Below are 15,897 nucleotides of genomic sequence, written 5' to 3'. Positions count from 1 at the left end.
TTCTGTACAAGCCAAATTTCTGCTAACCGATCAAATTAAAGCCAATATTTCCACAGTCTTTTGAAAACAAATCCAAATTCAGGATTCAATTTAAGTTCTCCAATCCCAATGCAACATTGCCAAGTAAAAGATCAATTCCAACACCAAAACACACCAACGACCAATCCCAGCGCGAAATATTATGAGGCACAACTTCACTCCTCAAAGCGCTATCCCTCCCTAACAATTTTCTTCGTACCTACACAAATTAATTTTCATCAGCTCTTAAACGACCTTGTTAGTTCTTACTAAAGGAAAAATGTTGCATTCACACAAGTACCTCTTCAACGTTTGCTAGTGTAATCTCGACCACTGTGAAATCACCCAAATCAGTGCAGTTTCCCCCCTTTGCGCAATGAGGTTCAACTAACACTCACCAATATTAATCAGTCACAACAGCTTAATAACTCTATGTTACTGGTGCAGGTGCTGGAACCTCACACACCACACCTCGAAATTTCTGCAAACAAGTTTTGTTTTCAATTATTATTTTATCCCATGATCTTTCGACTACGACATGCCTGAGATCTTTAATTTCTCTTTCAACAACTTTGTAAACTATTTCTTCTCACCCACTCATTCTAATCCACAGCCTTCCAAACCAGAGTAAATACCCAATCACTACCGCAACACATTTACCCTATTAAATTCATACCTTCAAACCGCAACCGCCTTTGAGTACCACCTTGTCGGATCCACAAGATCTGGGCACTGGATTCAGGAGTCGGGAATTTAAACTTTTTTGTCTGGGCACTATTTTATAGTTCCATTCAGGATGTATAACCTATCCTCTGCTTCCAGATTTGCGGGCACTGGATTCTTATAATGTCTACACAAATGCCATCACTTTTAAACTTACTTAGGAGACCAAAAGTTCCCCACTTTTTCCAAGGTCAATGAATCTTTGCCATTGTTATAGAATGGAGTCTTTCACAACAGAAGACATCAATAATTTAATTTGTTGTTCAGTCAATAAGGAGAAGTTTGGTGAATTTCAGGCAATTACTGCAGGTGGGAGGACGGACTGTGGGACAGAGAGTGGAAAGGGAAGGAGAATGACAGAAAAGATAAAGACAGAGGAGGATAAAGGGAGCAGGGTTACTTTGAATATTTTTGCCAGGGCTGCTTCTGGTTCTCAGTATGGCCCCCACTATGACTATACTGTTAGGGCTTGACCTGGTAACCTGCTCTCTAAGAACAGAGTCACGTTCCTCATGACTGCTGTACTGTGTCGGGCATGGACAGCACACATTATATTGACTTTCGTGGATGTAAACTGCAATCCTACTGCTGCATCAAGTCTGGAAGGATGGAACTATGATCATGTTGAAATACTTAAGTTGTGAACGAAAGCTTAGAAACTGTGAAAATGTGTATGGCTCAGTCCGGAGTTTTGTCTAACAACTTCATATTGTATTCTGAATTTTTATGGCCACAAACATCACCTTTTCTTGTGAAAAATTAGCGGCTTTCCCATCATGGGCAGTATTACATATGTGGCACATTTTCCTGGTTACCTTTAAAAACTGCACCCAGCGCTAACCAGGAAAATGCACAGCATTATAGTGAATGCAGTGCCCCCACCGTAGCTGCATACTTGCACTGCCCTGGGGGCAGCACTTTCAGGTTAAAAACAGAGTGGCTGCTTTGAAGCTGCTCTGTGATTCACAGTGCAGGCGGCCTGTATTTTGAAGGTGGATTAGAGATTAGTGAAAGCACCCACCTGCAAGCAGGACCGGACTGGCCACAGTGGGCACCAATCGTTTCCCTGGCGGGCCACCAGTGTGGGGGATGAGTTTTGGACCCCTGGGGGGGACGTTTTTGTTACAGGGTGATGGTTTTGCAGCATAGGTCAATACAGCTCCCTGTAGCAAAAGCAGGTACAGTGATTTCCATGCACACATCTGCCGCCACTGCAGCAGGTCTAATACAATTGCAAGGCCGGTTTGCATTCCCAGTCCGGCCCTGCTGGAAGGGGATGCCTTGGGGTCCATTGGACTCCCTTTTCCCCCTCCAAAGAGCTGTCATTAGAGAGTGCGCTGTCAGTGCAGCTCCTGACAGGTTCTTTGCCTCTGCGCCCGCATCTGTAATATGGCAAGGTTGCAGAGTCAAAGGGATTCCTCCCATGCAAATGTGGAATGCCCTTTGATGATATCAATGGTGCTTTATGTGCATCAGCGCTATCAGTATTACAGAAGAGGATGCATCTGCCCCATCTTTAATTTCAAAGTGTGACGGAGGTGCACAAATTGGCCAAAAACACCTGTTGCGCCCCCAGACAATTCCAGTAATACGGCCCCAGGTACCTACAGTGTTCTGTGAGGCTCAGAAATCTGGTTCGAGTCTACAGGCATACAAGACAAATACATTCCGTAGTAGATTTGCAGCCTGATTCATGAAGGAGAATTGCGCTCGCAAAGGGCCAGATTCTCAGAAGCTGGCCCTTTGCGAGCACAATTTTTGCATTTGGGATTCATCATCCCAAATGCAAAAATCGGTAATAGCGAAATCGCAAATTTGCGAGGAATTACATTTGAGGAATCTCTATTTGAGATTCCTTAAATGCAATTCATCATCCATTTTCAAATTGCGAATTCGCTATTTCGGCCGCTATTTACCGCGAGGTCAAACCTCGCGGTAAATAGCGAAAACTTAGAAAAATGCTTTTAAAAGCATTTTTCTAAGTTGCATGTTGCACACACACATGTCCTTTGGACATGTGTGTGCGCAACACCTGTTTAAATTAGCATTTACAGGGTGTCCTTTGGACACCCCTGGCACCCTTTAAATCGCTATCTTATTTGCGATTAGCTAATTGCTAATCGCAAATAAGGAATACTCCCCATTCATTCCTATGGGCCTTTTGGCCCATAGGAATGAATGGGGAGTTATTCCTTATTTGCGATTAGCAATTTGCTAATCGCAAATAAGGAATATGTAGGAATCGCATTTTTTTTGCGATTCCTACATGAATCCAGTTTTGCGAGCCTGTAATAGCGATTCCTTATGAATCGCTATTATAGACTCGCAAAACGGGTCTTTGATGAATCAGGCTGTATGTACATACATACATACATACAACATGCAACTGGGTGGAGACACTCCTCCAGGGATGTACCTATTGGGGCCAACTAACCGATTGAGAGTGGGCATTAATATCGTGATGCACTTTCTGAAAAATGGTAAGTCAGAGTGCTGATTGTGGAAACCTACCAGGGTAACATGAAGCTATCACAACCTATATCAGAACAGTGGCCCGAGAACATGAAGGACAGAGCATACATTGGATAAAACCCCCCAGTGTGTGATGTTAGACTCTTGAGCTCGAATGATTCAAGCAGATCATCCTGTTCCATCATGGCTGTGGGTCATTTCCTTAAGTCTCGGTACTCCCTGCGCAATGCTCAGCTTTCAACCTCTCCCAACTTTAATTCCTCCCGCCAATGGGAGATCAGGGGCATCACTGGGGACTTCCAGTGCCTTCTTAGAAGACACTGTGTTGATAAAAGTGTTAAATCAGCAAAACGCACCATCACCCTGGAGCTTTTAGACCTAGGGTATAAACACAATATTCCAGAGTATGCCAGTAGTCTAATTCAGTCAAAGCTGTCTGTATATCCACTCAATACGAAGATGGAGAAGTGCATGCATATAACATGTGGAGAAATCTGCGTCTGGTCTGTGGCACTGAGGGAAAGCAGAGGACATAGCGGGGAACATACTGCCAGATTCATCAAAGATCCGTTTTGCAAGTCTGTAATAGCGATTCATAAGGAATCGCTATAACAGACTCGCAAAACGGGATTCATGTAGGAATCGCTAAATAAATAGCGATTCCTACACATTCCTATTTGCGAATAGCAATTTTCTAATCGCAAATAAGGATGCGATTTCAAGGGTGCTAGGGGTGTCCAAAGGACACCCTGTAGCACCCCTGAATGGTAAACTACATTGGTGTTGCGCACACACATGTCCAAAGGGCATGTGTGTGTGCAACATGCAACTTAGAAAAAGTTTTCGCTATTTACCACGAGGTTTGACCTCGCGGTAAATAGCGTCCCGAAATTGCGATTTCGCAATTTGTAAATGGATGATGAATTGCATTTAAGGAATCTCAATTAGAAATTCCTTAAATGTAATTCCTAGCTAATTAGCGACTTCGCTATTACCGATTTTTGCATTTGGGATGATGAATCCCAAATGCAAAAATTGCGCTCGCAAAGGGCCAGATTCTGAGAATCTGGCCCTTTGCGTGAGCAATTGAGGTTCATGAATCTGGCCGTTGGTCTCAACATGTTGATTCCTTGAAAAATTAAACATTGTCAGAAAACATTTCTGTGAAAAAGTGGAACAACGATATTCAACTGAAATATATTGGATACTTGTGAAGCTGCACAAGTTGGGTCTTAAAGGAAATGACACATGCTGGACTTCAATATCACCGAAAGGAATCTTAACACACTTGATTTGGAACTGTTCATGGATTTCACAATAGTAGACCAAAATAATGGATAGGATTTCAGTAATTCTTCACAATGGGTTATCGTTGTTGACTTTGAAGAACAAATAAGGGGCCTGATTTACAAAGCCCTTTTACGATTGCAAAGCTTGTGATTCATATAATCAGAGGTTTTATGACCACAACATGGGATTTTAATATCTACTAAACTTTTTTTTATGATTCAGCAACAACTTACCATATAGCTTCATGGGTTCCGAAACCCATAAATAATCATCATTTGGAAGGGGTGTGCTTAGAACATTCCTTCTAAATAGGGATATTGTTAAGGTATGTATCAATAGGTTGAGACCAAAAATCTGGACGTTTTCTGACAACTCACAGGAGGTGGTAACCCATTATCAGAAAAGAAGAGGTCCCCTTGGGAGGCCTTCCCCTTTATGAATTTTAAAATATGTTTGTTGCGGAGAAGGCACTGACTCACTGTCATCTATCAAACAAACCCATTTTTTTTTTAACTTTCCTTTTCAAATGCAAGCTTGTTTCCTTTGAGAACAATTACTGCATTTAAAAACAAAGTTGACCTTACAAACCAATCATAGACATGGTGATGTACTGATCCTAGCAGGCTACAATCCTTGTGAATACATCCAATCGCTGTAAGTCACAATTTACAACCTGAATATTGAGGAGGATGGTCAGCTGGCGATCCACCATGATTCCCAATTTGATCACACCTACTCGCATATACGTCAGTTCACAAAACTCCTTTCCATTTGCAAAAAGCCAGTGCACAATTTGTGAGCATCATTTGTGAACGGAAATTAGGCCTCAATCCTTTCTTGCTTCTTAAAATAAATGAACTCAGAGAGCTATTCAAATAAAAGGTTTATATTAAAAGAGATACTAGGGGCCCTGTTAGGATAGTGTGTGGACAATCACCCCGACACCCATGGAGGCAGAAAACAAACGCCCGCCGGGGCCACAGATAAACCGGCGTTCAAATTAGGATCAGCCACTAAAAAAGACCGACCACAGCGGTAGCGGGCCAACAGAAACTGACCGACGCGGGCGGTGATGTCCAAAAACCGATTGCGGCGGTCAGAAAAGCAGCAGAAAAGCTGCAACCCGCCGCAAGCAAAGCTGAGACACCGCACGGGAAATTAGGATGTACCTGATGGTCCCGCGGTACGATCCTCTGTTTCCGACCGCCGCGGTCGCACACAGGAGTGAATGGGGAAGACAGCAGAAGAGCAGCAGCATTGCCACCGCAGCGGACGGTACATGAAAAACATGGGGGACGATGCCAAAACACTGCAACAATGCCAAACCTAGCAAGTAGCCATGCCCTCTAAATACACAAAACACATACCAATGAAAAAACAAATGCCCCAAAAAACATACAATTCCCAGGACAGCACCCACAACACACCTCACAGAAAAATCCCATTTGGACACACCCACACAGCTGAGTATAAAAACAGCCCCTTAATTTACCACAATCCTTTGCAACACTTCAGAAGAGAAGGGTATACACCACATCTGACAGGACAGGCAAAAGAACACAGCACACACACCACCACAACTACTGCCATCACTACCACCATCACACTAGCACCACAATCCCCCAGCATACAACACACCTCACACTTCAACACCACACCCACCACACACACCCCTGCACCCACAAACACTTCAAACACCACGCAACATGTCAGCACAGAAAATGCCAAAATTCACAGAGAGTGAGTTGACAGTCATGGTAAATGAGATAGTGAGCGTGGAGCCACAACTGTTTGGTAGCTTGGTCCAACAGACACCTTTAGCCACAAGGACACATATGTGGGAAATTATAGTTCAAAGGGTCAATGCAGTAGGGACCACCCGCAATCCAAGAAGGAGATCATGAAGCGGTGGCAAGATCTGAAGAGCGTTGTCAAAGAGAGGAGGTGCAAGAACTGGGAGCTGGCTAACCGGACTGGCAGTGGCCCTCCAATCCCACAGAAAACATTCACACCATGGGAGGAGAAGGTGCTTGCTATACTGCATCCTGAGAATCTCACAGGAGTAGCCGGGGGAAAGGAGGCTGGTAAGTACAACCAAATGGCAACCAACACACTGATAAGTACTTCCTTGCACAACCCAAACACCATTGATCTGTTCACCCTCACCTAACAGGTAGCTAGCCATCTTGCTTGGGGGGCTTGTTAGGGGGTGGGAGGCATGTACCATGGCTCCCACCATGCCCCCTGTCCCACACCCCAGCAGCGTGAAGCACTCCCCCACCCAAGAGCATGTGTCAGCCATCGCAATGTACACCAAACAAACTTACAGGTAGGTAGCTATCTTGCTTGTAAGGCTTTTTTGAGGGTGGGAGCCTGTCCCATGACTCCGACCATGTCCCCGGTCCCACACCTCAGCAGCATGGAGGCCTCCCCCACCCAGGAGCATGTGTCAGCCATTGCATTGTTCACCAAACAAACTTACAGGTAGATAGCCATCTAGCTTAGGAGACTTGTTTGGGGGTAGAAGGCCTGCCCTCCTACTCCCACCATGCCCCCTGTCCCACGCCCCAGCAGCATGGAGCACTCCCTCCCACCCAGGAGCCCCTGGAAGCCATTGCACTGTTTACCAAACAAACTTACAGGTAGGTAGCCATCTTGCTTGGGAGGCTGAGCATGATAGAGGCCTCCCCCACCCATGAGCATGTGTCAGCCATTACACTGTTCACCCTCACCTAACAGGTAGGTAGCCATATTCACTGGAGGCTTGTTTGCGGTGGGAGGGCTGTACCATGACTCCCACCATGCCCCCTGTCCCACACCTGAGCAGGATAGAGGCCTCCCCTACCCAAGAGCATGTGTCAGCCATTGCATAGTTCACCCTCACCTGACAGGTAGGTAGCCATGTTCACTGGGAGTCCTGTTGGAGGGTGGGAGGCCTGAACTACCACTCCCACCCCCACCATGCCCCCTGTCCCACACCCCAGGAGCATGGAGCACTCCCCCACCCAGGAGTATGTGTCCGCAATCACACTGTTCACCAAACACACTTACAGGTAGGTAGCTATCTTCACAGTGAGGGTGTTTGGGGGAGGGAGACCTGCACTCCAACTCCCACCCTGCCCCCTGTCCCACACATGAGCAGGATAGAGGCCTCCCCCGCCCAAGAGCATGTGTCAGCCATTGCACTGTTCACCAAAAAACGTACAGGTAGGTAGCCATCTACACTGGGGGGCCTGTTTGGGAGAGGTTGGCCTGCACTACTACTCCCACCATGCCCCCTGTCCCACTCCCCAGCAAGATGGAGCCCTCCCCCACCCAGGAGCATGTGTCACCCATTGCACTGTTCACCCTCACCTAACAGGTAGCCAGCCATCTTCCCTGCACTGGCTGTTTGGGTGTGGGAGGGCTGTACCATGACTCACACAATGCCCCCTGTCCCACACCCCAGCAGCATTGAGAGCTCCCCCACCCAGGAGCCCCTGGAACCCATTGCACTGTTTGCCAAACACACTTACAGGAAGGTAGCCATGTTCACTGGTCTGGCTGTTTGTGGGTGTGAGACCTGCATCACTACACACTGCTCCAATTGCATGCAATGCATGGATGCCTGACATGTACGAGTAATTGATGTTCCTCTGCACCATGTAATAACACCCACTATTGCCCTTAACAATAATAGTGAAGTTGTCTCAATTGTGTAGTGTACATACAGCGGATGACATGCAGCTAACAGAATACTTGCACAGTGCCAAACACTGACCATTCCCCATCTAATCCACAGGTGATGAAGAACTCGCTGCTGAGGACAACAATGACCAGCAGAGCCAGTCTCCACCCCCGGTACCTGGACTCTTGGATGTTGACTCCCAGGATAGTGTGGACGATGAGCTCCAGGCCGGCCCATCTGGTGTGCCAAGGACCAACAGGTCCCAGGACTCCATCCTCCCCACCACGTCTGCTGCCCCAACAGCACAGCAGACCCCTGCAGTCATGGCCTGTGCCTCCACCGCTGCCACCTCCGCTACCACCACCACCACCACCACCACCACCCTCCCTGTCTCAGGGGATGACCAGGACACACCACTAACTGTGGAGGGCAGGGAGAGTGTGTGGGGACCTACCGTGGCGAGGCAACAGGTCCATGGCAGGAGGGCAGGTGGGAGGGCCATGGTCACCCCCAGACCTCAGGAGGTTGGCACACCATCCCTGGACCACTTCACCAGAGTCAACAGGGCATATGAACAGGTCCAGGGACATAGTGGCCAGTCTGATGAACTATTACGTGAGCTCATCCTGCTGATGAGGTCCATCGACACATGCATTGGTCAAATGGTGGACCTCATGGCCCAGCAAGTGGTGTTGCTGAGGGACAGGCCTGTGTCCTAAACAAAACCTCCGCCCCCTCTGTTGTGCTGCAGAATGACACTGCACCGTCCTCCCCTGTGGCCACAGAGAGAGGTGAGTCCTCAGACACCGCTGGCCATGCAGCAGGCCCCCTCACCAAAGCGATCAAGGGGGCATCCAAAGAAGAGCCTGGGAGTCTCTGGAGGAAAAGCACCAGCCACAGGTCAGTCACGGAGCCAGCCCTGCTGGCAACCCTCTTCCCCACTGCATTGACTGTTTGGACTGTCCATCCCCACACTGCCTTGTGAATGGCACCTGTCTGTTGGACTGGGTCACCAGATCCATGTGGTATCTACTCTTGCATCTCATCTACCATGACTGTCAACTCACTGCTCCATCATCACCTTCATTTAAATATGCCCACACCCCTCACATGTCCACTTTGAAAATAAAATAGCTTACACACTTGAATTTGTGCTGTTTTGTTTTTAGTGCCATATTTACAGTGTTGAAAATGTCCATGATGTATCCATAAGATGTACAGTATGTAGGGCTGGATAATTTTGAAGCACCTAGGGAGACACAACAGAACAACAGTCACTGGCATCAATGTGCCATCACAGACATAACACTACACAAAAATACACATAAGTCTACAGGCAGACAACACAATGTGCAGCAAGTGTCAACAAACAGAGTTCTGCATACGTTCACATGTGAAATGTCACAGCCACTTTTCCACACACAGGTGACTCAGCATGTGCCTGTCTGTACCATCCGCCCATAGCCCTTCACAATAACAGCAATCACAACAGACAATGTACAAGTCATACCTCTTCACTCACCTTCAAGTGAATTAGCGGGTGATGAGCTGTTGACGCATGCCAACTCCTTCCTCCTCTCCACTAGCCTCATCACTGGACTCAGGTCCTGGGGCAGGCGTGGGACTTGGGTCCTCACAATCATCCAGGAGCAGGGGAATCCCCTTGTGAATGGCCATGTTGTGCAGCATACAGCATGCCACAACGATCTTGCAGACCTTCCCAGGCGAATATGCCAGTGCACCTCCAGTCCTATCAAGGCAGCAGAATCTTGACTTGAGCAGGCCAAAAGTCCGTTCAGTGACACGTCGGGTCCTGACATGGGCCTCATTGTACCTGACGTCAGCCAGGGTCCTGGGATTCCGTAGTGGGCTCAGCAGCCATGGACGGCTGGGATATGCAGAGTCACCTGTGAATGACAAACACACATTGCAATGTTGCACAGGCAGAGGGCAGCAGGTCACACACACACAGCACCCCATATCACTAGGCATACTCACCCACAATCCAAGCACACTCGAGGAGCAGATTTGCCATCATCCGGGGCACCATGCTGTTCCTCGGGATGTACGAATCATGGGCTGAGCCGGGGAATCTTGCACACACATGTGATATGGTCATGTCCGCAAAGGCACACCACCTGCACATTTATCGAATGATAATGTTTTTCGATTTCTAAAAATGTGCTTAGTCGCCTGTGGTGGCACCAGACCTACATGGGTGCAATTGATGGCACCAACAACATGGGGGATGTGTCCAAGGGGATAGAAGTCACCCTTCACACAGGCCAATTCTGCTCCCCTGGGAAAATGCATGTATAGATCATTATATATCATCATGGCTGCAAGAACATCCCTCAGGACCATGCTGAACATGGGTTGCGACATCCCTGCAGCGCTGGCCATGGTCTCCTGGAAGGAACCAGTTGCAAAAAAGCAGAGGGCTGCCATCACTTTGTATGTGGGTGTGAATGCTGTTGGTAGTGGCGACGAGGCTGCAGGTGGGGTTCCAACAGATCACAAAGGGTCTTCAGGGTCGGTCTGTCGAGGCGGAATTTGCGAATGATCGCTATATCCTCCATGTCCTCCAGCACAGTCAGGTGACGTATGAGATTAGGCCTCCTCCTAGTTGAAATGTAAATGTTCAAATGTCAATGACAACCATCATGAGGTGGCCACAGCACATACCGTTAAGGATGTCACGCAAAAACAAAGACTCGCCATGAGAGATGTGTGGCACACCAGGTTACATGGGTGGACATTTGAGACACACAGAGGGCACAACTCTCCATTTACAATACACAAGTGCCACAAACAACACATAGGTCAATGGGAATGCACACATACAGAACACCACATTCCACATGCGCACGCCTCGTACCATACCATCCACAAAAGTGTGTCAAATTACCATGACTGGCTCATACCCATCTGCTGTACCTGTCACATCTCAATGCATCATGTGAACTTGGCACACATCAAGAGCCCAATGATCACAGTAGCAGGAAAACTGTCACTTGTGTGCATGAGCTGATATGGTAGCACAAGTAAGTAACAACACCATACAGTGAGACAAGCCTTGCCTAGGTCAGCACTGACCCACAATACATTGATTTGTCACACATCATTGACATCAGCTTAACACTGTGAAGCTTCATCAAACATCAAATGCATAAGTGACATTGCAGGCACCACAGACCAATGTGCGTCACACATGTGCGACCACCAGTGCAGTATATGGAATAATGGCATTGTGTGCTCAATGATGTGCCCTTAACCATGTTGCTGCTGTGTACTGATGCAGTGTTCACAATGGACATTGCCATTGCATGTGCCCAAAATCGTGGTAGCTACTGCCTGGCCACAGAGGTCTGACACCAGCACCGCCCCCTTCACAAGCTTGGTAGCCATTGGCATGGAGACATCAGTAGATGGCGTTGGGCATGTTCCGCCACCCAAATCGCAGTAGCTACCGCCTGGCCACGACGGTGTGACACCAGCACCAACTCCTTCACAAGTGCGGTAGTCATTGGCATGGAGACATGGGTAGATGGTGGTGGGAAAGCGCCTCTGCCCAAATCACGGTAGCTACCGCCTGGCCACGGCGGTGTGACATCAGCACCACCCCCTTCATAAGTGCGGTAGCCATTGTCATGGAGACATGGGTAGATGGCGGTGGGCATGTGCCACCACCCAAATCGCGATAGCTACAGCCTGGCCATGGCGGTGTGACACCAGCACCACCGCCCTTCACAAGTGTGGTAGCCATTGACATGGAGACATGGGTAGATGGCGGTGGGTATGCGCCGCCACCAAAATCGCTGTGGCTACTGCCTGGCAACAGCGGTGTGACACCACCATGGGGCATTGCCTACAGCCAATGGGAGCGATGATTGCGGTGGCATGATGCACTTTTGAAAGTGGCGGAAGGCGTGCTCCGCCACAGCGGAGGCAGTCATTGGATGGGTTTGAAAGATGCACCATCGCGGTAGCCCAGCCTGGGCCCCTGCGGTGCATCACCGCCATGGTGCATTGCCTACAGCAATGGGAGCAATGATTGCGGTGGCATGATGCACTTTTGAAAATCGCGGAAGGTGTGCTCCGCCACCACCGAGGCGGTCATTGGATGGGTTTGAAAGATGCACCATTGCGGTAGCGCAGCCCGGGCCCCTGCGGTGCATCACCGCCATGGTGCATTGCCTACAGCGGAAGGCGTGCTCCGCCACCGCGGAGGCGGTCATTGGATGCTTTTGAATGAGGCAGACCTGGACAACCAATTGTTGCAGCTTTGCACCTTACAAGCGACCTCAGGGGGCTATAAATCAGTGGGATTGAGCCTCACATTTCCACTGTTCACAGACCCTGCTGCCTGGGACCCTCTCCTGCTGCTCCCTGTAGTGCCTGCTGCCTGGGACCCTCTCCAGCTGCTGCCTGAAGAGCCTGCTGCCTGGGACCCTCTCCTGCAGCTGCCTGAAGTGCCTGATGCCTGGAACCCCTCACCGCTCACACAGGTCTTCCATGTCCACAGGGATGGCAAGGACAGAGAAGATCCGTGGCAGTCCATTCACAAGTGAGGAGCTGGAGGTCCTAGTGGACGAGGTGCTGGCACAGTACCCAAGCTTGTATGGTGGCCCCAATGTAGTGGTAAGTTATCATTAAGGGAACTGTAGGGCAGGGGGAGTGTCAGACATGCATGGGACTGGTTATGTCTGCGAGCCACTGAAGGGGTTCAGTGCAGTCATCCTGCATGTGTGTGTGTGATTATCAGGTACCCTCTACACCCTCATGTATGCATGCAATCATATCAGTTTGGCCCATGCAGAGTGCACTTGTGAAGTGTCCCCGAGTTTGGGATGATGGGAGATTACAATAGGTCCTGAGTCTGTGTCTTTCCACTGTACTGATAGATGTTGGTACATGACACTGTGTAACTGCTCATTTACCCTTCTTTCTCCCAACCTTGACCTGTTCTCAGGCCAGGACACTCCCCCCACCACCCCAGCGCTCCCTGCTGGTGCTGTGTCCTCTGTCTGCTGCCCCTCACTGCTGCTGGGAGTTCGAGGCCCTCCTCCACCCGCAGGCTCCCGCTTGCGCCTCATCCCTGGTGGCCCTGTGGTGGGCGGTAAGTATTCGGTCTGATCTGCTGCCTGTTCCCCCTTATTTGTATTGTATTTGTTGCCTGTTTTTTTCTGTGTACTGCTTCAGTGACTGTTTCCTGTATTTGTATTGCATTTGTTGCCTGTATTCTCTGTGCACTGCTTTTGTGACTGTTGCCTGTATTTGCTGCCATTTGTTGCCTGTTTTTCTGTGCGCTGCTTAAATAACTGTTGCCTGTGTTTTTGTTGCCTGTTTCCTTCTGCTGTGCCTTTAGTTCTTCTCCGCCCGCTCCCCGCATTCCCCGCATTCCTTTCCTGCCGCTGGGTCCCCTGCAGCCCCGTCCCCCTCCTCTTCCATTCGCTTCCCACCACCCGCCTCCCAGCTGCTCCTCCCTCCCTCCACCCCTACTTAATGCAGGACAGTGAGTGCCCGTGGCGCTGGCGTGCCGGAGAAGCGCCAGAGGCAAGCCCGTCTGCACCCGTCCATGCCTGGACCGCGCCCCGTGCCAGAACCCCTGGATCCCGAGCACCCCACCGAGCACCCCACCGCACAATACCTAGCATCAGCTACGACACCAACTCTCACCAAGCTCTCAACACCGGCCGAGACCAACGCTGCAACCAGGCCGCTTCGAAACGCACCCACGGACCCTTTTCCTGCCGCAGCTGCAGCTTCGCCAGCGACAGAACCACCAAACCATCAAGGACCAGACCCAACCACCTCCGCTGAATACTCCTCAACACCCAGACATACCATCGAGCTCTGGGACCTGCTAGATGCCACTGCCCCGGACGTAGCCTTCCTGACCGAGACATGGTGAAACGACTCCTCTGCACCAGACATTGCCATTGCCATCCCAGACGGCTACAAGATCACCTGCAGGGACCGTGCCAATGGCATTGGAGGAGGAATTGCCATCATCTGCAAGTCCACCCTCAAGGTCACCACCCACGCAGACGACACCCTCAATGTCGCCGAACACCTGCACTTCCGGATCCACACCGACCCCAACACCACCCTCAGAGAAAAGCTTGTCTACAGACCCCCCGGAACCCGGGCCCAGTTCAGCGACTCCATTGCCGCCCTCGCCAGCCTCCACGGACTACATTCTCCTCGGGGACCTGAACTTCCAGCTCGAGAACAACAACAACGCCAACTCCACCACGCTGATTGGCAACCTCGCCAACCTCGGCCTCAGACAACTCGTGACTACACCCACCCACGCCGCCAGCCACACGCTGGAGGCCGTCTTCTCCACTAGCACCCTCGTCACCTTCGACCACACCACCGAACCCCACTGGAGCAACCACCGCTGCATTCCCTTCCCCTTCAAAAAACCAACCACGCACCACCGCACCCAACAGCTGCCTTGCCGTGGCTGGAGCAAAGTCACCGAAGACCAGCTGCTCACTACCCTCTCCCAGAATGCACCCAACAACCCCACCAACCCAGACGCCACAGCCCGCAACCTCAGACAGTGGATCGATGCCAGTGCTAACACCCCTGCCCCACTGAAGAAACCCTCCAACAGCCAATCCGGCAAGAGAGCCACCTGGTTCACCGACGAGCTCCTCGCCTCCAAGTGCACATGGCGGAAACTGGAGAAGAAATGGCTCCACAAACCTACACCAGACAACCACGCAGCCCACAAGGACGCCACCGGCAGACACCTCCACCTCATCAGATCAGCCAAGATGTCCTCCTTCAAAGACCGCCTGGATAACAACGCACACGACAGCAAAGAGCTCTTACGCATCGTTGAAGAACTATCCAACCCCAGCGCTAACACCAACGACATCCCACCCTCACAGGAACTGTGCGACTCACTGGCCATCTTCTTCCACTGCAAGATCGCTGACATTCACGACAGTTTCAATACCACGACCGACCCGACCACGCCAAACTCCACCCCTCCTCCGAACACCAACAATGCCAACCGCCTTACCTCCTGGTCCAACACCAGCGACGACGAGACACGCAAGGTCATGAACTCCATCCACTCAGGCTCTCCGACAGACCCGTGCCCACACCATATATTCAACAAGGCAGACACAGCCATCGACCCCAAACTACGGAAGGTCATCAACATCTCCTTCGAAACAGCGACATTCCCGGAAAGCTGGAAGCATGCCAAAATCATGCCCTCCTCAAGAAGCCCAAGGCGGACCCCAAGGCCCTCACGAACTTCCGGCCCATCTCCCTGCTCCCGTTCCCGGCGAAGGTCATCGAGAAAATCGTCAACATGCAACTGGCCCACCACCTCAAAGACAACAACATCCTGGACCTGTCCCAATCCGGATTCAGTCGAAACCACAGCACTGAGACTGCCCTCATCACCGCCACAGATGACATCAGGTGCCAATAAGACAAAGGCGAAACATCAGCCCTCATCCTCCTGGACCTCTCGGCCACCTTCGACACGGTCTGCCATCGTACTCTAAAAACACGCCTCCAATAAGCCGGTATCCAAGAGAAGGCCCTCGACTGGACCACATCCTTCCTCTCCGGCAGATCATAGAGTGTCCGCCTCCCACCCTTCCGATCCGAGGCCGCCGACATCATCTGCGGCGTCCCCCAGGGCTCCTCCCTCAGCCCAACGCTGTTAAACATCTACATGGCCCCCCTCGCACAAG

This window comes from Lissotriton vulgaris, chromosome 2_1, assembly GCF_964263255.1.
Source record: "Lissotriton vulgaris chromosome 2_1, aLisVul1.2, whole genome shotgun sequence".
Lineage (NCBI taxonomy): Eukaryota > Metazoa > Chordata > Amphibia > Caudata > Salamandridae > Lissotriton > Lissotriton vulgaris.
This window is presented reverse-complemented; position numbering follows the sequence as displayed.